Raw genomic sequence first — 21830 nt, 5'->3', positions numbered from 1 at the left:
CAGTCCTGTGTATGATGTTGTCATGAGCATGGTAGCTACCATAGTCGTATCACTTGGGTTTGAGGCAAAATATAAAGCCATTTCTCAGAGGGTCCAACCAAGTACTAGTCTTACCAGACAATTTCTTCCCTGAATTAAATATTTAAAGTAAGAATTTTAATTTTTTAGTTCTCAAAGTTTGGCTCAAAATGATCTTTTCTTTGAGTCCTCAGAGTTTGGTCCACATTGTTATTCTTTTGGGTGTCCCTGAGGTTTCCAGAGAAAAGCCACATTTACACACTTCATTTCTGACCAGGATTAAGTCCTTATGGTGAGGCAAATAATTCTAGTGAGTCCTCTGAGGGAGCTGATGACAAGCTGTGCTCTTAGACTGAGGTACTAGTCATGTGACAGCCCAGATCCTTAGCTCATTAAATCTCAAGCTACTTTCCTTTAGCAGAGCAGGACACAAGTGTGTTTTCAGTCTATAGTTTATAATATTGTGGAATACAGAGAGGAAATCTATAGGCTTCTTTTTCTTCTCAATTAAATATAAAACTAATCTAAAGATAAATGATCAGAAAACAATATACCAAGACCTATGGAATTGAGCAAAAATAATTTTGAAGAAGGGTATATATGCCAATTTTTTCCATTAGAAAGAACAGAAAGTTTCCCAAAATTTGCTGACATTACAGTTCAAGAAACTAGAAAATGAAAAACAAATCAAATCTTAAGTTGGTAGTAAATAAAGTGAGATAATAAATGTTACAGAGGAAATATATGTATTTCCTCTGAGAGAGAGAGAGAGAGAGAGAGAGAGAGAGAGACTTTTGAAAAAACAACCATCAATTATTTAAGAAATGACAAGAGAAGATTTACATTAAGTAAACTCAGTAATAAAGAAAATTTCAATGTATATCTCAAGAGTAAAAAGTTTCCTAATTGACTTGGAGCCCTGTAGTTTTAGGTTTTTTAAATCTGTAACTGCAGAATGTATGACTTTAGTGGGCAACTATTATTATAGTACTCCCAAAGACTAAAACTTCAAACATACACATAATGAGGACATAAATAACAGAGAGAGGGAGAGAGGGAGAGAGGGAGAGAGGGAGAGAGGGAGAGAGGGAGAGAGGGAGAGAGGGAGAGAGGGAGAGAGGGAGAGAGAGAGAGAGAGAGAGAGAGAGAGAGAGAGAGAGAGAGAGAGAGAGAGAGAGAGAGAGAGAGAAGAATGCATTTAAAACAGCCTGCACGCATAAAGAAGACACCCTGTATAATTTAGTCATGAACATAGAATACTGAATTCTTGTAACTTATGAAGCAGTTACCTAAAGGCTACAGGTACTGACTCTAAATCATAGGAAAACTATCCTGACCAATATCTGCCAAAATGTTAGAGAATCTGAAGGAAATGGATATCATCCCATTGTTTATTTCTATTAAAACAAACAAACAAAAAAAGAAATCCTACCTGTCTGAAGAATTTTTAGATTTTATTATGTAACAATATTTTTCTCTAGTTGGATTTGATAATGTTCCAAAGGATTTTATTGTGTTCCATATTTATAATATTATAGTGTTTCTTGCAACTATTTACATCAATAAACTTATTATTAGATTCCATAATTATCTTGTGGTCAAGTGATCCTTTTATTCATTTTTCCTGACAAGTGTGTTTGGTGTTATAATAATCTCCGATCCAATGAGATCATGGGATGTTGGTTGAAGACACACAGTGAATATTGTTTAGCATCCATTCATCCTTTTGACTTTGATGTATCTGAAGAAGACTGGAAACTGATTCTTTGGCTTGTTAGAGTTCAGTATGTGCGTATTCCCCTGAGAGTCCTATAGACTTTTAATTTTTTTCCTCTGGGTAAATTTTTAGCTTAGTTTTATCTCTCTGTAGAGAAGTGATTTAAAGAGATTTAGCTTTTCTCTCTTCGTTTCTCATTTAAACTGTAGTTTTCAGGTTCTAGTATCTTAGTTACAAAAAAGTAACACCCAAAGTGCTGTGGCCCTAGTAATGCCCACAGGCACAAAAGACAGCAGTCTCTGTTATGAAGAGTACTTTCGTTTTCCCCACTGTGTACGGTCTGCCCTTACTCACATACAGCACAGGGGGCCTATGTCTTGTCATAAAGAACATCATCTGTCCTTAAAACTATAAGAATAGTAATACCTGTTGTTATGTGAGAGACCATTCCTAGGGAGAAGCAATACTTACACACACACACACACACACACACACACCAATTCACAGCAGAAAGGAGGACTGGCACAACAGGTCATAGTCAGGGTTGTACCTAAATCCAACTTAGTAAACCAATGACTTGTATTGGGACTACAGAAAGGAACATGTGTAAGGGATGATGTACAAGAGCAAACTCCAACTCAACAGCCGCTGTGTCTCCAAAAGCACAGGGCAACGTGGATGATAATTCATAAAATGTACATCCCTAGGGCTCCTTGCAACTTGCAGGCAGCTTAAGTTTGACAGAGTCCTCCCACCCCGCCAACACACCCTACTCTCAGCAACTGCTTATGCTTTCTATACAGCTAGAGAGGGGCGGAGTTGGAATCATTCACTCTTTTGGATTCCCAGGCATGGGACCTACTGCTTATGTCAGGAGTCTCACAAACCCTAAATTCCATGAACCCTCCCTTCTGAAAAGAGTGCTTCAATTCAGAGCAAGTTATTTTACAACCCTGATCCTTACTGAGTAAAATAGATCAACCGTTATTTGAGTGCCTTAAAGAGGTGGAGTTGGTTAATTCTCACATTAAAATATGTTAGATGGGCAACAGAGATGCATACTTCAATCTCTCTCCCTTGTCACATAGTATTTTCAAAATGATAACCCTGATTGGTTGTTTGGGTCTACACTTTGATTGTATAAACATACTATGTTGCATGGCTTCAGGTAAAGGCTAAAGTTGAGCAACAGAGTGATTTACTGTCCATGTAGCAAAAATAGCTACATAGAAATCGGATGGTGGTGGGAACCAGGGATTGGTGAAGATAGAAGTCTAAGCCTTCTAACCTGTGAAAATAAAAATAACCTCAACTTCCCTCAATAACAGGCCAATGCATATTTTCTATTATATTTAATGACGCAGTATTTATACATATCTAAAATGGAGTATAATGGATCTTTTAAAAGTAACACAAACATTCGTATGTGTGCTAGTCAAGAGAAAAAAGAGGCAAGACATATAGTATAATTTTTCATTTAAAATAAATGTTATGCAAATAATTGTTAATAAATGTATCCATTCACATAAAAATAGAAGTTGGACATGGATAGAATATATGTGATTTCCTTTAGGTTTTAACATACAAAGATTAATTTGCAATTAGAAAAATATATGGACATAACTATATGACCTTATACCTAAATATTTGATTTAATTTTTCTGAAATTTACTCTTGTAAGAGAACACAAGTTTGATAAACATTTACTTCTGAATATATTTTTTCTTTTAGTAGAATCAGCTACCAAATGGCCACTCAATAAACTTTATACAAGGCTTTTTCTTTTTTTCAAGTAAAACCCCCAAATTTTTATCGTTTTCATTTTTTGAAGCTGAAGCTTGGAACTGGGTGACTTCTGTTTTATGTCCTTGTCTCCCAGCTGTGAACATGCGGTCTGTTAATGGCCAGAAACTCTGCAGCCATCCCTCTGTGGTCTGGCCTTCTTCCAGGAAAGCTGTTTAGACTGAAGGCCATGCAGCTTGCTGTCAAGGGCTGCTTTGTTTGGTCACAAGGGGAACTGTCTTGCCTTGGTCTTCTTGTGAAATTGCTACTGGCCACAAAGAAACAGAATGTTTGGTGTGAGATACTACTACAAAGGTTATGATGTTTGTTTAATGAGAGTAGACATGCCTTTGCTACCCACTTTGAAATTAGCTTGTGTCTAGTTAGGGACAGATGCTTGTTGATTCTTTAATTATAGCCTCAGAGATTCATGGCTTAGTTTCATTTTTGACAAACTCATAATGTTTTATATTCTCCCAGATTTCTTGATATTTTTGGAGGTTTCAGATTTTAAAGTTCAGAATTAAGTTTAGAATGAGATGCACCTAATTTGGAGATTTTTTTCAAGAATCTCTCTTAGGTCTTGTAAAGCTCTGTCCACACCTGATATGTGCTACTCAATTAAATAAATAAGTGAATAAAAATATGAAAGACTTTGACAAAAAAATCTCCACTTTGAATCAAATTTTAGATAATAAATGGTCAAAAATTATGAATACAATTTTATTATTTTTAGAATTATTTATGCTTAGTGAGTTTTTCCTATGTCATGGAAAAACAATTTTATATTCAGTTTTGAAAATTATATCCAAATAATAAATCCCACAGAAAATTATATTAATACAATTTTAGATAATAGCATTAAAGAAATCACGATAACTAATCAATATGTAAGTCAAACTATTTTATTGCATTTTGGATATTCTAAATGAAGTATTTATTCACCCTATAAAATTGTATCTAAAGACAATACAAGCCGGGCGTGGTGGCACATGCCTTTAATCCCAGCACTCAGGAGGCAGAAGCAGATGGATTTCTGAGTTCGAGGCCAACCTGGTCTACAAAGTGAGTTCAAGGACACACAGGGCTATACAGAGAAACCCTGTGTCAAAAAAAAAAAAAAAAAAAAACAAAAACAAAAGAAACAACAAACAAACAAACAAACAAAAAAGACAATACAGACTTATCCATTAATTTCAATATAAAGGGTTTTGTTTCAAATACAAAATTGTTATATATAATTTTTCACTTTATATAGTAGCTCTCAAATTTCATTTATTGGCTTTAACTGTTTTTAGTGTTCCATCCTAATGCAGAGATTATAGGGACATACCTCATGCCCAGTAGTCTTGGTGTTGGTGGGAATTTGAACTCATGTTTTCAGAACATAGGCTTTAGTCATAGGCTAATCCATCTCCAAGGACTTCAAGTATAGCATTTTTTGGTTGTTGCTGCTGTTCAGATAAAGTATTAAAAGACTTTGTAGTATACTAAAAAGAAAGCCTTGTACCTTCCAATGGGGAAATAGGTGTTGTCTAACGTACTGGTCTTGATATTCTCCATCTCTCTTGTCTTTTATTTGCTATATCACCCAGTCATTTGTGAACACTAAAAGTAATGCAAATTAGTTATAGAGAAAAGCGAAATATTTATACCAGAAATGCAGAGTAATTGTGTCCAATGTAGTAAGAATTACTCTGTGTATAAACCAGAAAAATATTCAATCAAATTTTATTAATTTTCTTCATCTATCTGGGTTACATATTGATATTCACTTCATATAATATTTTCTGCTTAATAAAATTAAACTGATAATATTCACTCATCTTACCTGGATAAAAATCTAACAAATATGTCTCTTTCACATTTGTGTGATAATTTCCAATTTTTCACGTTAGTACTTTTAAAGCATTTGTGTTTACAAAAATCAGCTCAGTTACTCAGAGACTCTGAATCTCTGCTTAAGTGCATTTTATGTCAATAGTTCAGAAAGCTATTAATTGTTCAGTGAGATGTTACACTACTGTTTTATATAGTTCAAACACACAGGCACACAAGAGAATTCACTTCGTAGTAGGTAAGCTGCATGTGACTCATCTCTATTCTGTTCAAGCCTGTAACTGTAAAAGTATCCCACAAAACAGAAAGATATTAGGGTTATTATTAGATGCCAGTTATTTGATGTAAAAGCTTTAAAAATCCATTCTACAAACAGCTTTGTTTGTTTTGCATGGAAACTTGAAATTAAAATAAGAAGAAAACAATGTTAATGGAACAAAGATTTTTAAATAGGTAATGGAAGATTCTCTGTTATTCTTGGGGGGAAATAGTGTATTTATATACATTCTAGTATTTATATATATTGAATTGCAAGCAGCTTGATGTTTTAGAGATTCTGTGACATGTAACCCTTAATAAAATCACCTGCCCAAGCCTGAAACTGATGTAACACTGTGTAACACTGTGGAGTTTATTTTCAGTTTCTACAAGTGCTTCTATGCAAACTAACTATGGAAGGTACCACACATCCAAAAAACTTAAATTGGCTTTATTATCTTCATAGTCTATACACAAAATAAACAATGCAAGGTTCTGTTAAATTATTGATAACGTGCTTTAGCCTCTACTAATTATTTGCTATGGCAGAGTAAACATCCATGTAGAAAGCCAAAAATGGCCAATTAAATCTATACTGTTGACCTTGTAGCTGTTTTTCTTATGTAAGTCTGAATCATGAACCTTTATAATGTGAGTTTATTGTATATTCTCAATATAGAAATAGCCATGAAATATATTTAAACAATATTAATATACTTAGTCTCATTTGCTACCGTACTTAATTTTTCATTTGAATTTTGCATATGAAATCAGTGTATAGAATTTTAATATGTATATTTATATATCCACTTGATAAATTCTTAGAACTAAACTATCACTCTTTACTACTTCTAAATAAGTAGTATTTATATTTACAATCACAGGAGAAACTTATTTGAAAAAACTCAGTACATGGAATATACAAAATATTTCTCATATTTATCTTGGGTAAATTCAGGGCTTTGAACTTTAAAAGTACTGGGGAGACATATGACCATTTTATACAAATGAGGACCACAAATCCTGACAATTACTATTACTTTTTAATAGTAATATAGAAAATTAGCTATGCATAATAATTATTATGGTGCCCTTTTAGGGTCTGCTTCAAACAATAATGAAAATGCAGATATATCTATTTTAAGGTTGTTGGCCTATTTGCTAGGGCAGCCTCTCAGCAGGACTCTTACCTTTACCTGACTCCTCCTCTGCCCCTTCATCTCTCCATGTGCCTCTCATTGCCCTGTTGTCATCCAAGCTTCTCTTGACTTCTCTGCCTGCTTGGTTTATCTGCAGCCTCAGTTGCCAGCTCTTTACTGCTCAATATCAGCCTCAGTTGCCAGCTCTTTACTGCTCAATATCAGCCTCAGTTGCCAGCTCTTTACTGCTCAATATCATATTAGGAGGTGACAAATATTTACATGTAGAAAGCAGGTAATAGGCTGTACAAGTAACAGTATAAAATATCCTGCCAGCCCTTGGCACTGTTAGCGCAAAAATGAACAATTGAAAATATATAGGCACACCTTAATAGCCATTTAATACAGTGTGTGTGTGTGTGTGTGTGTGTGTGTGTGTGTGTGTGTGTGTGTGTGTGTGTGTGTTCTTCTACAAAGACCTTTGGTTGTTAAAATTACTTAACATATAACATAAATTTAACCTCTTAAATGTGGGGTTCCTTTGGGCATATTCCAAGTTGCATTGCTGGGTCATATTGTCTTTCTAATTTTTAGAGTCCTTTTTAGGAAGTCCTTTCCTGTGCCCATATCTTAAATATTTTCCCAATGTTTCTCCCAGGCACATTCTGTTTCATGTCTTGAATAAATACCTTGGGCCATTTTCCACATGTTGTTATATGACAAAGAGGTGAGTGTCTACTTTTATGTTCTGCGTGCAGATATCCAATGTATTCAGACAATTTTTTTTGAAGAGACAGTTGTTCTTCAATGCATGTTCTTTGTTCTTTGGCTAGATTCATTGCAAGGTTTTGTTTTGCTTTTTGCAGCCACTATAAATGAATTATTTCTCTGGTCTCTTGCTCACATCAAGGCTTCTACATCTTTGGGAAGTTTCATTGCTGTAGTTTTATTTTTATTGTTTATATATGGCCCATTTATGAATATTTAAGAACTATCTGTTAAGTCCATTTTGTCTATGATGTAAGTTCACTATGATGTCTGTAAAATTTTACTTTGAATTGCCTATTTAAAGATGAAAATGAGGTTATACATTCATCCACAATATATCAGGATATATCTAACATTTTCATGCTTATTGATATCTATGTTATAAAAAGGAGTCTCCCATATCTAGTAATATAGGTTTAGTTGTATTTTCTCAATAAGTTGCTCCCTCTGAAAATCTGCATGCTGTTATCTTTTCAGACTAATTTTATATGAAATCTATGTTACATTTCAGAAAATATATAAGTTCCCTGGTTGAAACTTTAATATACATTATAAACTTACACTTACATCTCTTACCTTTCAGCTTGCCAATGTCTTTGCTAATAATGTGTTCCTTGGAGATAACAATTGTTATCTTATGTTTTAAAGCCAGTCATGTAGCATGTGCATTTTTTTTATGAGTTGAGTCATTTACATTTAATGTTATAATTGAATTTTTTATTAATTCATGTGGGTTTATTGCTTCTTTTTCTGGTTCACTAGATTTATTGTTTCATCTTTATTTCTTACCAGTTAGCATTAGGATTTCCATGTTTAATCTGTTGGACAAGGCATGGAAGACAATGGTCTAGAATTGTCTGAAGGTAGTAATTGGCAAGCTGAGTTAATATTAGTGTTTAAAGTTAGATGAAAGCTGAAATTTTGTCCTGACTTCTGGGCCAACCAGAGCTACTCAGAGAGGTTCTATCTCAAAAGCAAAACTGAAGGAGGAAGACAGAAAGAAATAATGGAAGGGAAGGGGTAGGAAAATATGGGAAGGGAAGAGAATGTGGGGAAGAAAAGGAGAGGAGAGGAGAGGAGAGGAGAGGAGAGGAGAGGAGAGGAGAGGAGAGGAGAGGAGAGGAGAGGAGAGGAGAGGAGAAGGGAGGAGAGGGAAGGAAAAGGAGGAGAGGAAAGGGAAGGGAAAGGAAAGGAAGGAAGGAAGTAGAAGGGAAAGGAAAGGAAGGGAGGAGATGGAAGAGGAAGGGAGGGAAGAAAATGGAAGATGGGGAAAGAAATTGAGAAAAGAGCTGAGTCGGCCTGGGATTTATACTAGCTCTGTCTCAAAATAAATCATAGAGTTTTTCACACATCTATGAACTAGATAATGTAAGTAGACATATATACTTCATTGCTTTAGTGGCTATCAGTCTCCCAGTACTAATTGTCAAAAACACCATAAGCTGAGTCCACTAGCAAAATCTACCAAGATTTATGGAAGAAATGATAAAAGTTCTCTAATGTCTTTCAAGCAAATAGATGAAGGGGGTTGCTCAAGTTCATCTTATGAAGCCAACATTATCCTAATTCTTTAAAAATAGACATCCCATATTTGAAAGGTAAAGAAATAAAATATCCAATAAAAAAGTAGACATCCCAATCCTGAGAGAAACCACATATCATTATAGTATCTAAGCACACATGGAAAACTTCTCATCAATATATTAACATACCAAACCACAAATCAAATATAAAAGAATTATATAATTTAATAAGCTTACAGGTTTTATAAATCTGGTTCATTAAATATATTCTATCATATGATCATGCTAAAAATGCCAAAAAAGCATTATGAAAATGTCAACAAACTAATAAAAAGTTTAATGTTTTAAACTATGAATGATATGGGAATGTATAATATTTAGCAATCTTGCAAATATCCTAAAATATTAAAATCTTTACATTTTTCAAAACAAATCACAGACATAAACATAAAATGCAAATATAATATTTCTAAAAGATAATATAGGGAAATTCCATAGGCCTTTGAGTTAAGAAATGACATTTTCTCTTAGCCATTCTGACTTGTAGAATGTGGAATCTCAGGGTCATTTTGATTTGCATTTCTCTGATTACTAAGGACTTTGAATATTTCTTTAGGTGCTTTTCAGCCATTTGAGATTCCTCAGTTGTGAATTCTCAGTTTAGTTCTATATGCCATTATTTTTTATTGGGTTGTTTGGTCTTTTAGAAATTAACTTCTTGAGTTCTTTATATATTTTGGATATTAACCCTCTATCGGATGTGGGGTTTGTGAAGATTTTTTTTCCCAATCTGTAGGTTGCCCACTTGTCTTATCAACTATGTCCTTTGCCTTGCAGAAGTTTTCCAGTTTCATGAGGTCCCATTTATCAATTGTTGATCTTAGAGCATGAACCATTGGAGTTCTGTTTCTGAAATTTCCCCCTGTACCAATGAGTTCAACACTCTTTCCCACTTTCTCTTCTATTAGATTCAGTGTATTTGGTTTTATGTTGAGGTTCTGGATCCACTTGGACTTGAACTTTGTACAAGGTGACAAATATGGGTCAATTTTCATTCTTCTACATACATACAGCCAGTTAGACCAGCACCATTTATTGAAGATGCTTTCTTTTTTTCCATTGTATATTTTTGTCATCTTTGTCAAAGGTCAGGTGACTGTGAGTGTCTGGTTTTATTTCTGGGACTACAATTCAATTCTATTGATCAACATATCTGTCTCTGTACCAATACCATGCTGTTTTTTTTTTTGTTTGTTTTTTTTATCACTATTGCTCTGTAGTAAAGCTTGAGGTCAAGGATGGTAATTCCCCCAGCTGTTCTTTTATTGTTAAGAATTGTTTTCACTATTCTGGGTTTTTTTTTTTTTTTTTTTTTGCCTTTCCAGATGAATTCAAGAATTGCTCTTTCCATGTCTTTGAAAAATTGTGTTGAAATTTTGATGGGGATTGAATTGAATATATAGATTGCCTTTGGTAGGATGGCCATTTTTCCTATGTTAATTCTGCCAATCCATGAGCATGGGAGATTTCTCCATTTTCTGAGACCTTGAGAGACTTGAAGTTATTGTCATACAGGTCTTTCACTTGTTTGGTTAGAGTTACCCCAAGATATTTTATGCTATTTGTGGCTATTGTGAAGGGACTTGTTTCCCTAATTTCTTTCTCAGCCTGTTTAACCTTTGTATAAAGGAAGGCTACTGATTTATTTGAGTTAATTTTATATCTGGCCACATTGCTGAGGTTGTTTATCAGCTGGAGAAGTTCTCTGATAGAATTTTTGAGGTCGCTTATGTATATTTTCATATCATCTGCAAATACTAATACCTTTATTTCTTCTTCACCAATTTGTATCCCCTTGATCTCTTTTTGTTGTCTTGTTCTAGCTAATGCTTCCAGTCCTATATTGATTAGATATGGGGGAAAGTGGGCATCTTTTTCCTGTCCCTGATTTCAGTCGGATTGCTTCAAATATGTCTCCATTTAATTTGATATTGGCTATTGATTTGCAGTAATTGTTTTTATTATGTTTAGGTATGAGCCTTGAATTCCTGATCCCTCCAAATACTTTTAACATGAAAGGGTGTTGTATTTTGTCAAATGCTTTTTCTGCATCCAAGGAGATGATCATGTAAAATTTTTTTTTGAGTTTGTTTATATAGTGGATTAAGTTGATGGATTTTTGTATGTAAAACCAACCTTGCATCCCTGGGATGAAGCCTACTTGATTGTGGTGAATGATGGTTTTGATGTGTTCTTGGATTTGGTTCGCAAGAATTTTATTGAGTATTTTTGCATTGATATTTATAAGCGAGATTGGTCTGAAGTTCTTTTTTTTAGTTGGGTCCTTGTGTGATTTGGATACTAGAGTAATTGTGGCTTCATAGAACGAGTGAGGTACTGTTCCTTCTGTTTCTATTTAGAATAGTTTGAGCAAAATTGGTATCAGGTCTTCTTTGAGGGTCTGGTAGAATTCTACACTAAATCCACCTGGCCCTGGGTTTTGTTGTTTGTTTGTTTTTTGTTTGTTTGTTGGTTTTGGGGGGTTGTTGGTTGTTTTTTTTTTTTTTTTTTGGAAGGTTTTTAATGGCTTCTTATATTTCCTTGTGTGATATGGGCCTGTTTATATAGTTTACCCTTCTTGATTTAACTTAGGTATGTGGCATTTGTCTAGAAAACCATCCATTTCATCTAGATTTTCCACTTTTGTTGAGATTCTAACTTATCCCAATCAGAATGGCTAAGATCAAAACCTCAGGTGACAACACATGTTGGAGAGGATGTGGACAAAGAGAAACATTGCTGGTTGGATTGCAAACTGGTACAACCACTCTGGAAACCAATCTGGAGGTTCCTCAGAAGATTGTAAATAGATCTACCTGAAGACTCAGCTATACCACTCTTGAGAATATACCCAAAAGATGTCCCACCATGCCACAGGGGCACATTTTCCACTATGTTCATAGCAGCCTTATTTGTAATATCCAGAAGCTGGAAACAACCTAGATGTGCCACAACAGAAGAATGGATACAGAAAATGTGGTTCATTTACACAATGGAATACTACCCAGCTATTAAGAATGAGGATATCCTGAATTTTACAGGTAAATGGATGGACCTAGAAAATATCATCCTGAGTGAGGTAACTCAGACCCAAAAGGACATGCGTGGTATTTACTCATTAATAAGTGGATATTAGCAAAAAACAAACAAACAAACAAAAGACACAATACCCAAGATACAAGATACAGTCCACAGAACTCAAAAAGCTCAACAAGCTGAAGTGCCCAATTGGGGATGCCTCAGACCCACTTGGGAGAGACAAGAAAGCAATCACAAGTGGGGAAGTGGGGAAGGAGGGAGGGAAATGGGAGGGAAACTGAACAGGGTGGGGGGAAGTGTGAGGGAGAAGGGAATCTGATCTGGTATTGGGTAAGGGACAAGAACTGAAGTCCTGAGGGCCAACACAAAGAATGAAAACAGGCCTCAGGAAATAGGAGGTTGGGGGGACCCTCCAGAATGCATCAGAGAACTGGGAGGTAAGAGACTCTCAGGAATCAAAGGGAGGGACATTAGATGGAATGCCCCAGAGTAAGGAGAGGGAACTTATAGAGCCCACCTCCAGCAGAAAGACAGGGCATCAAGTGAGGGATGGGGTTGCCATCCCACAGTCACATCTCTGACCCATAATTGTTCCTGTCTGACAGAATTACAGGGATGGAAATGGAGAAGAGCCTGAGGAAAATCAGGTCCAGTGACAGGCCCAAAGTGGGATACAGCTCAAGGGGAGGTCCCAAGGCCTGACACTATTACTGAGGGTGTGGAGCACTCACAAAAAGGGACCTAGCATAACTGCCCTCAGAAAGACCCAACAAGCAGTTGAAAGAGCTGGGATATTTGCACCCAACCAATGGAAAGAAGCAGCTGATTCCTGTTGTTGAATTAGGAAAGGCTGAAAGAAGCTGAGGAGAAAGGCAATCCTGTAGCAGGCCCAGCAGTCTCAATTAATCTGGACCCCTGAGATCTCTCCAACACTAGAGCACCAAACAGACAGCATACATCAGTTGATATGAGGTCCCCAACATACATACAATAGAGAACTGCCAAGTCTGTGCTTATTCAGAGATGATGCACTTAAGCCTAAGGAGACTGGAGGCCCCAGGGAGTTGAGAGTTCAGGTAGGGTGGGGCATGGGGGCATCCACATGGAGACAGGGTGGGGTGGGGTGGAGGTGTGGGATGTGGAGCAGTCGGAGAGGGTGGAAGGGGGTACAGGTAATGGAATATGCAGTGTAAAAAAAATTTAAAAATAAAATAACATTGACAATAAGGAAATTTGAAAATTTCTATAAACAACGAAGACTTTATCTTCATTAATGTTAAAAGTATTTGTGATCCTCATAAACGTTTTCAATGTTGAAATTCTTACAGAGTTTCTGAAGAACAGGAATGTAATTCAGCTTATACACCCTGAGGGTGACAGTAAATATCCACCTGACTTAGAGTTTCTCCATTCTCACCTGTCCACATGGTGACTTCATGGTAAGACAATGTGATTGGCCTTAAACTATTTTCAGGGGGCTTAAATTCTGACTGTTCCACATATTCTGAGCTAATTCACTATGTTTTGTCACATGAAGATCATTCATTTATAATATATTAGGAATAATTATTTTGGATATTGCAGTTTTCTATACTTTTATGAGCCTGAGAATCAATAACCAAAATAAACTATCTGATTTTTCCCCAGAAATAGGACAAAATTGTACATCAGTGTAATTTTAGGATGCTTTCTAATAAAGGTTTGTCTTATTATTTTAATATGAAAATTAGCTAATAAAATACGTGTTAAATAAATGTTTACATTTATAGTTCTGTGACACATATATACATGCAATTGAGCACTATGCAAATACTATGGACACCAGTCATTCTGTTTACAGTGTACTACAAATCAAGAAGAAATATCATTATTCCTTAGTGTGGATGGCGCGTGAGCTTTAGCTCTGGGTTCCCTCTTGTTGGATTAAACTCTGTCCTGAGGGGTTCAGCCCTCCCACACTTCACTAAATAATCTCATTCTCCTTCCTCAGAGAGTAAAGATTAATCATTCAGAAACTTAATGAGCTGGAAAAACAAATACCAGTAGAAGAAAGGTGCCTGAGAACTTTAAATAAAATAAATTAGTTTCCATTTGAAAAGTAAATTAGTTGATTTATAAATCTCTTCTCTCTTTTTCCCTTTCATTTGTACTTCTCTGCTTTTTCACCATCTTCAGCAAACCCCCTGTTGCCCGCAAGGCATGGCCCATTTGAACCGTTCCTGATTTTCCCTCACTGATTGCGTTAGAGATTGTCTTCCTGCCACCAAACATTTTCTGATTTTAAATGACTCTTCACAAGGTTGTATGACAATCAACAATGACCAAATCCTTGGCAATTTAACCACAATTGTTTGGAAATGTCAAAGAGAAAAACAAACACACGTCACATCCTGTTGAATACAATTTTACTACTGATATATGTACACAGGAGGATTCCATTCTTGCCTCTGTCAACATTATGTCTTACAAAACTTGGTAGTTATGTTGCAGGATTATAGATTAAATGTTTAATGCTTAAAGCTTGTTTGAAGAAAGAACATTTAAAAGCCATTCTAAATTAAATTACTGCATTTCTAAATTAGTATAAGGTCATTTAAGACTTTCTTCAAAGCTCATATTAAAAATATATTTTTGATCTAGATTAATATTTGAAAGCATTATACAACTCATTTAGGTGTTTATAATTAACATAATAATATTTATGTATAAATCAAAATTTGAACTGTCAGAGAGTCAACAGGAAAGTATTTCTCTCAAAAGCCGACAAGATGAATTCTATTCCCAGTCCATGTTAGAAGTTAGAGACTGACTCAAAATAATTGTGATCTAACTACAACACGTGCACCATGGCATCTGTGTAGCCAGACCACGCTCATGTGCATACATCCTTCACGCACACATACACACACAGAGAGAGAGAGAGAGAGAGAGAGAGAGAGAGAGAGAGAGAGAGAGAGAGAAAGAGAGAGAGAGAATAGATAAGAATAAAATTTTAAACCATGTGTGTCAAACACAAATAAAGACTCCTTTAATAAAATGGAAATACGTTTTTCTAAGGGGTTATGACGACACTAACAATTCTCTTTTTTTTTTTTTTTTTTGGTTTTTGACTGGATTTCTCTGTATAGCCCTGGCTGTCCTGGAACTCACTTTGTAGACCACGCTGGCCTCGAACTCAGAAATCTGCCTGCCTCTGCCTCCCGAGTGCTGGTATTAAAAGCGTGTGCCACCACGCCAAGCTCTAACAATTCTTTAATGTGATTTTTGTGTTTATATATTGATATCTTTAGTTTTTACATACCAATTTCCTCTCAAGTATGACCTTCCCAATGCCTTATCTGAACTCTGAAATTGGAAGTAGCAATTTAGGACAGTGTTCTCATACTGCTTCTACTAACTACTGTATTCCGATGCTCACAGTTAGAGCACCAGGTTTACCAATTCATGTGTAACTTTAAGTTCTTGTCTTAAAACTTGGAAACCTCTGAGAATTGACCTCTCAGTACTTAAGACACCACCGTGTTACTTGTGAGTAGAACTTTCTCTTCCGGGAATTTCTTTCTTATAAGCTGCAGGTAGTCATCTCTATTACCTACAAGAGACTGGGATTTTAGTTCAGGAGTTCACAGAATTCCCCTGAAATTGCAGGTGTAAATGCTTCACTGTTGCTTTTCTGGTGGAGTAACGCCTCAGCCAACGCTTTGAAAAATAGATACTAGAAGATAGGCTCTGCCCAGGGGTTGGTGATTCATGGTACTCAGATAGTGACACATCAAGAATTAGAAGCAAGACTGACGATTTCCTCAGTTAACTTGATCATGGATGAGCCCAACAGTTAGTGATTGCTCTTTAATCCATGCTCTGTGCATGAGAGAAGGTTGTAGGGAGTGGGTTTCAGAAAGAATGCTCCACGTTTGTTGTTTTTTAAATATTGTGCAACAGAATCTATAATATTTTATACACATTTCTTAATAATTTCATATACTATTCTACCTGCCTACATAGCCCAGAACACTTTTAATTCCTGGACTGAAGAGATGGCCTTGCTTCTTCAGCCTCCAAACTGTTGGCTTGTGGATTTGCCAACATATGGCTCTTCTATATCAATTTTAATACTTTAATTGGCCTTAGAATATTATGTTTGGAGATTAAAGGCATTTTTTCCAAAGAGATGAAAGAATAGGTGTGCTATGAGGCTGCTGACATTTAGAAACCCAATATCATCATTATTTTGAATGTGGGCCATTAGATGAATTGACTGCATCTCACTCCTGAGTTCTTGGTGACAATGTAAAGTATTTCTTAGAAATCTAGGCTGCACTATTGGTTGCATTCTTTACTTTGAAACCAGGTATGAATCAGGTAAAGCTCAAGCAGTTAGTCAGGAATGGCCTTCAGTGCTAACATTGAGGATAATGCAGTATCTACTATTCTTCCTTAGAGTATCCACTCAGACTTCCCAAGGATATTGTAGAGACCCATAAAACTAGGTTTAAAATTCCAAAGGTCATTTGGATTATCTAATTACTACTTGAAAACTGATAGATTGTTAGTTTTTCACATTTATATTTTATATATATACTTTATAATTTATATTAGAAAAGGTTTTTAATTTTATATTTCTCTGTGTATGTCCATGTCTGTTTGTCCATGTACATGCCCACGCCTGTGTGTGCACGTGTGTGTATATGCATGTGTATGTATGCATAATAGAAAAAAGAAAGTAGTGTATCAAGGTATAAGCAATCAAGGGTGGAAATGGGAAAAAAGAAGACTGTGTTTAGAAGGAATAGAGAGACATTGATAAAGAAGCAGAAATAAGATCGTAAAATCATAGTAAGGGTATCGGAAAGAGTCATAAGGTTCATACTGTCAATTATCTACCTAAAGGTATATATATGTGGTACATGTGTATGAACTAAGTACACATATAGTTAAATAAGATGTTTTTGTCTTGGCTACAGAGCCAGAGACCACATAATAAAAACTCCAACACTACACATGCAGTGACCTCTTTTGAGTTTTTGAACAGGACTTTCTGAGACTCGGGAAAACATTGCAGGATATAATTCTTGTCCTTGGTTGCCTCAATAACAAAAGTTAAATCTCTATTGCTGAAGATAACCTACATTTCAGACTCAAAGTGAGTTCTGAGTTGGTACTGATATGTTTCTCTCCTGAGGACTAGCTTTCATGGTGCTAGAAAGTATCATGTAAGCTTTAAAAAGATAGAAGCAACCAAAAGTTCTAGCTGGCTATGATGCCTATGATACAGTGACTATCATATCAAGATAACAGTAAGAGGGCAGTAGAGGCACACATGCCTTGGTAACCATCAGCTCTCTATTTGAACTCAAGGCTCACTCAACGAGAGGGGAAATCAGGCCAGCATCTGGAATCCTAGTCAGTTACCTGGTACTACTGAAATCATGGATCTTTGAAACAAAGCCACAACTACCATTTTACTAAACTAACACAATCCCTAGCTTTATTTTCAATATGTATTCTTATGCCCGCAGATAAGTGTAGTCTTCACTCTTCTTCAAGGAAATATCTCTTTGCTACGAGGGGAGACTGTTACAGGAAGACATAACCAGTCGAAGTGAAGAGTTATAGAGCCCCGTTACAACTGATATATCTGCAACACAACTCCTGCGCTTAAGGTTTGGGATCATTATGGAATAAGTGGCAAAAAGGTTGTAGGAACCATGGAAATGGAGTTTGCTGTGTGTCTCAGCTACCTTTCTAATGCTATACTAAGACACCATGATGAAGGCAACTTATAGAAGAGTTTATTTGCCTTACAGGCTCAGAAGCTGAGTCTGTCACTATCATGGTGAGAAGCATGGCAGCAGGCGGGCAGACGTGCTGCTGGATTAGTAGCTGATACCTTACATATTCAGAACACAACCATAAAACAAAGAGATAGAGCTAACTTGGAATGGTATAGGCTTCTGAGACTCCAGTCTCTACCTCTGTTGACACACTACATCTCTCTTCCAAGAAGGCCTACCTCCTAATCCTTTCCAAACAGTTCCATCAACTGAGTATTCAAATATTTGAATCTATGGGAGCTGTTCTTATTCAAGCCACCACACAGTGAAACTGCTCCTAGGTTTATCAGAGACTATATCTAAGGTGTCTCACCAACATGGCTTCCAAAGTGTGTCCTGGAAAAGGGCAACAATAAGCATACTAATGTGCATGGGGGAATGGAGGAAAACTCACAAACCCTCAATTTAAGCAAGGAATAGCTGAATAAGGAATGCTGAAAGTAGGAGAAATTTACTTCCTCAGGATAGAACGCACCAGTTATTAATCCAAAACAAAAAGATAAGCTGTAAAACCAAGTATATACAAGTCTTATACAGAGAGGACAGGTTGTATTCGTGTATTTAGGAATATATATATACACACACACACACACACACACACACACACACACATATATATATATGGTGTGTGTATATAGAAATGGAGTACATGAGAGGGGTTAGAGGGAAGAAATGGATGATATTATGATCCTCCCCCAAGTTTTTTGTAGAAAGGTAGTATTAATGATCCAATAAAGCTTACAAATAATAAAATGAAATACTCTCCTTAAGGCAAAGAGTCCATAAATTCAGGACATTTAGAAAATAGGAGAATAAATATTACATAGCAATATACTTTTCTTTAATTTAAATTGATATGTAAGTCAACTAGCTTTTGTTATGCTGTTTTCACATAAACTTACTGCTGGTGTTAGCCTGCCCCTCTAAGCTCCATATCATCTCTCTGTTCCTCATCCTCATTGTATCCTTCAGAGGCCAGTATCCCCTTCCACTCTCATGTGTGATTACTCGTTTCCCTGGCATTCTCTCCTTTAGAGCCTCCCTTTGTTTTATATCTCATGGACTTTTTCCTAGTTCCCTGGCCTCAGCCTACACTTAGTCTTTTATAAATAAATACACAGATGTGATTAATATCTACTATCTAACCTGTACTTAGTCTCCCATAAATAAAGACACAGATGTAATGAGTAGCTAGTATCCACTTAACATGGTATTTGACAGTCCTATTCTTTGTCCTATGGATTTTACCTGTCCATTTTTCTTTGTAGATGATTAAAATCCCACTGTGCATATGAACCATATGATCATTGCCCATTCTTTTCTTGATGGATTCTGATCTGTATCCACTTCCTCACTACTGTGAAGTGAGCAGTAGCAAACATGGATATTCACTTTATTACATAACGGACATTAGATGTTTCTGCTACCAAACACGTGTGACTTTGGACAGTCTTCAACTTTACTATGGAAAAATGTATATTCAAGTAAAACCATGACAATACTAAATGGTCAATATTTGTCAGTTGCAGTAATGGCATCTTTTATAGTATTCTATAAATGAAAGAATGTTTTCATTCCATTGTGTCTATATTGAATTAAAATACAAGTGTGCTCTACTATATTTTAGCTCAATAGCTTTATTGTCATTGAAATAGAATACAGTGTTTGACACCAAACTTCACTTTTTTCTCTTTGATGTATCTAATTTTTGTGTTATCTGAATGTGTTCATTGAGATTCATGCGTTGTCATGATCCTTTGGTTTGTGCCATGATTAATGATACGTTCTTCTTCTGCTTCATCTTGTAATTATCCTGTGGTCATTATGTGTTTATCGGTATTATATAAATAAATCAAATGATTGTCTCATACTAACCAATATTAAAAACTTTCAATTTGAACTTATTTATTTTTCTGTTTCCTGAAACCTTGGGGACTGAGCAGATATCTCCAGGTTATCATTCGCAGATTCACTAAAAAAGAAAACAAATAGATAAAAGGAATCAGGCTGCCAATTAAGCTTTAATCTCAGGCAAATAACAAATATTTATTTTACTATACATGCATTACAAGTGGTGGTTGATATACATTTTATTGGTTTTAGACTTAGCAAAAAGAAATGCATGTGTTTATTGTGCATAATGTAGTGTTCTGAATTGTACAATACAAGACATACTTAAATAGATGTAGTTATGATATGGATTTTCTCGAATTGTTAATCAATTGTGTGTGTGTGTGTAAGGACTAACATTTATAATCCAATGTAGCCTGGGACTCACTATAATGCCCACCCAGCCCAGGATGGCCAAAAATTTCAAACTCTCTATTTCAGAGATCACAGACCTGAGCTGCCATGCCTGGCTCCTGATTTGGAAAATCATTGTTAATCTAAAATTAGAATTTAACTGACTGTTCTGAATTGTTCTCACCATTCCTGAGCTGAAAAGCAGCAAAGTGTTTTAGGCCCCTTATGTCTCCCCTCTGTTACTGCACCAAAATGTTGGCAGAGAAATGGCATTTTGTTCTGTCCAATTTTGATTTTAAGCTTCTTACTAGAAAATCAAATGAACATGCAGAACAGAGCAGAAAAATGTTGCTCAAGACACCTGGGAACGCCCTCCTCTGCAGATGGAATTCCCACTCTTGATCTGTTATTATCTCTCCAGGACCTGATGGGCTTTAAGCTGGTGATTTTCTTCTTTAGTTTCCTTGTTTCTTCCTCTCTCTCTCTCTCTCTCTCTCTCTGTCTCTGTCTCTCTCTTTCTCTCTCATTCTTTATAAAATTATATATATATATATATATATATATATATATATATATGTATATATATATATATACATATATATACATGTGTATGTATATATATGTGTGTGTGTGTGTGTGTTCCTGACTAATCTTAAGATCCATTTCCTTTAGCATTCCATTTTCAGTACAAGATCCTAAAATTTGGTTTTCATTTTGTCTAGCTGACAAATCTTATTTTTATAGACTCACTTTATTTTTAATCTGTAACCAAGTTGACATAGTGTAAGTGATAGGTAAGAGTAAGAATGAAAATATCAAACGAAGCTTTGTGTACATAAACTGAAATGCAGCAAGCTCATTCATCTAAATCTATCATGCTAATATACTGGGACTGTCTTAGAAGTCAGAATCAGGGTATACAGTTGGGCTATTTATGTTTCTCAACTTTCTGAATTCCTGAATTCTATTAATGTTCTAAAGAATTATAAGATAATATCCTAATATGATATATTAACATTTGTTCTTATAATAAATTTTCCATGGTAAATAGTCTCAGCTTAGCTAAAATAAAAGAAAATCTTAATTCATAGCCACCATAATAAATATCATACAAGTTGATTATATAGAGAAAATATTAATATACTCCAAGAAGAGTTAAGGTAACACAAATATGGTGAAAAAATTATCTTTATTTTCAATATTTATTAATAATATGCACTGAAAATTTAAATGTTCATTCATTCATTTGTGTGTGTGTGTGTGTGTGTGTGTGTGTGTGTGTGTGTGTGTGTGGTTTGCCAACATGTATATCTGTGTACCTCTTGAGCATTTGGTTTTTAGTGAGGGTAAAAATGGGCATGTAATCCTGTAGAACTGAAGATACAGGTGGTTGGGACCTACAATGTGGGTACTGGAGATAGAATGTGGAAAGAATATCAAGTGATTGTAACCACTGAGCCAACCTTTTGCCAACAGGAACTCAATTTTTAACAAAATGTCTGAAAGATGCATGTGTCACATGCCACTGAATATTTAAAACATTTGTAGTTAGTGTCTTCCAAATTAAGATACTCAGTCACTTTGTTTTCAAGGATTTTGTGGTATTTCA

The sequence above is a fragment of the Mus musculus genome, chromosome 10, assembly GCF_000001635.26.
Source record: "Mus musculus strain C57BL/6J chromosome 10, GRCm38.p6 C57BL/6J".
In the NCBI taxonomy this organism is placed as follows: domain Eukaryota; kingdom Metazoa; phylum Chordata; class Mammalia; order Rodentia; family Muridae; genus Mus; species Mus musculus.
Note: the sequence above shows the minus strand (reverse complement) of the source record.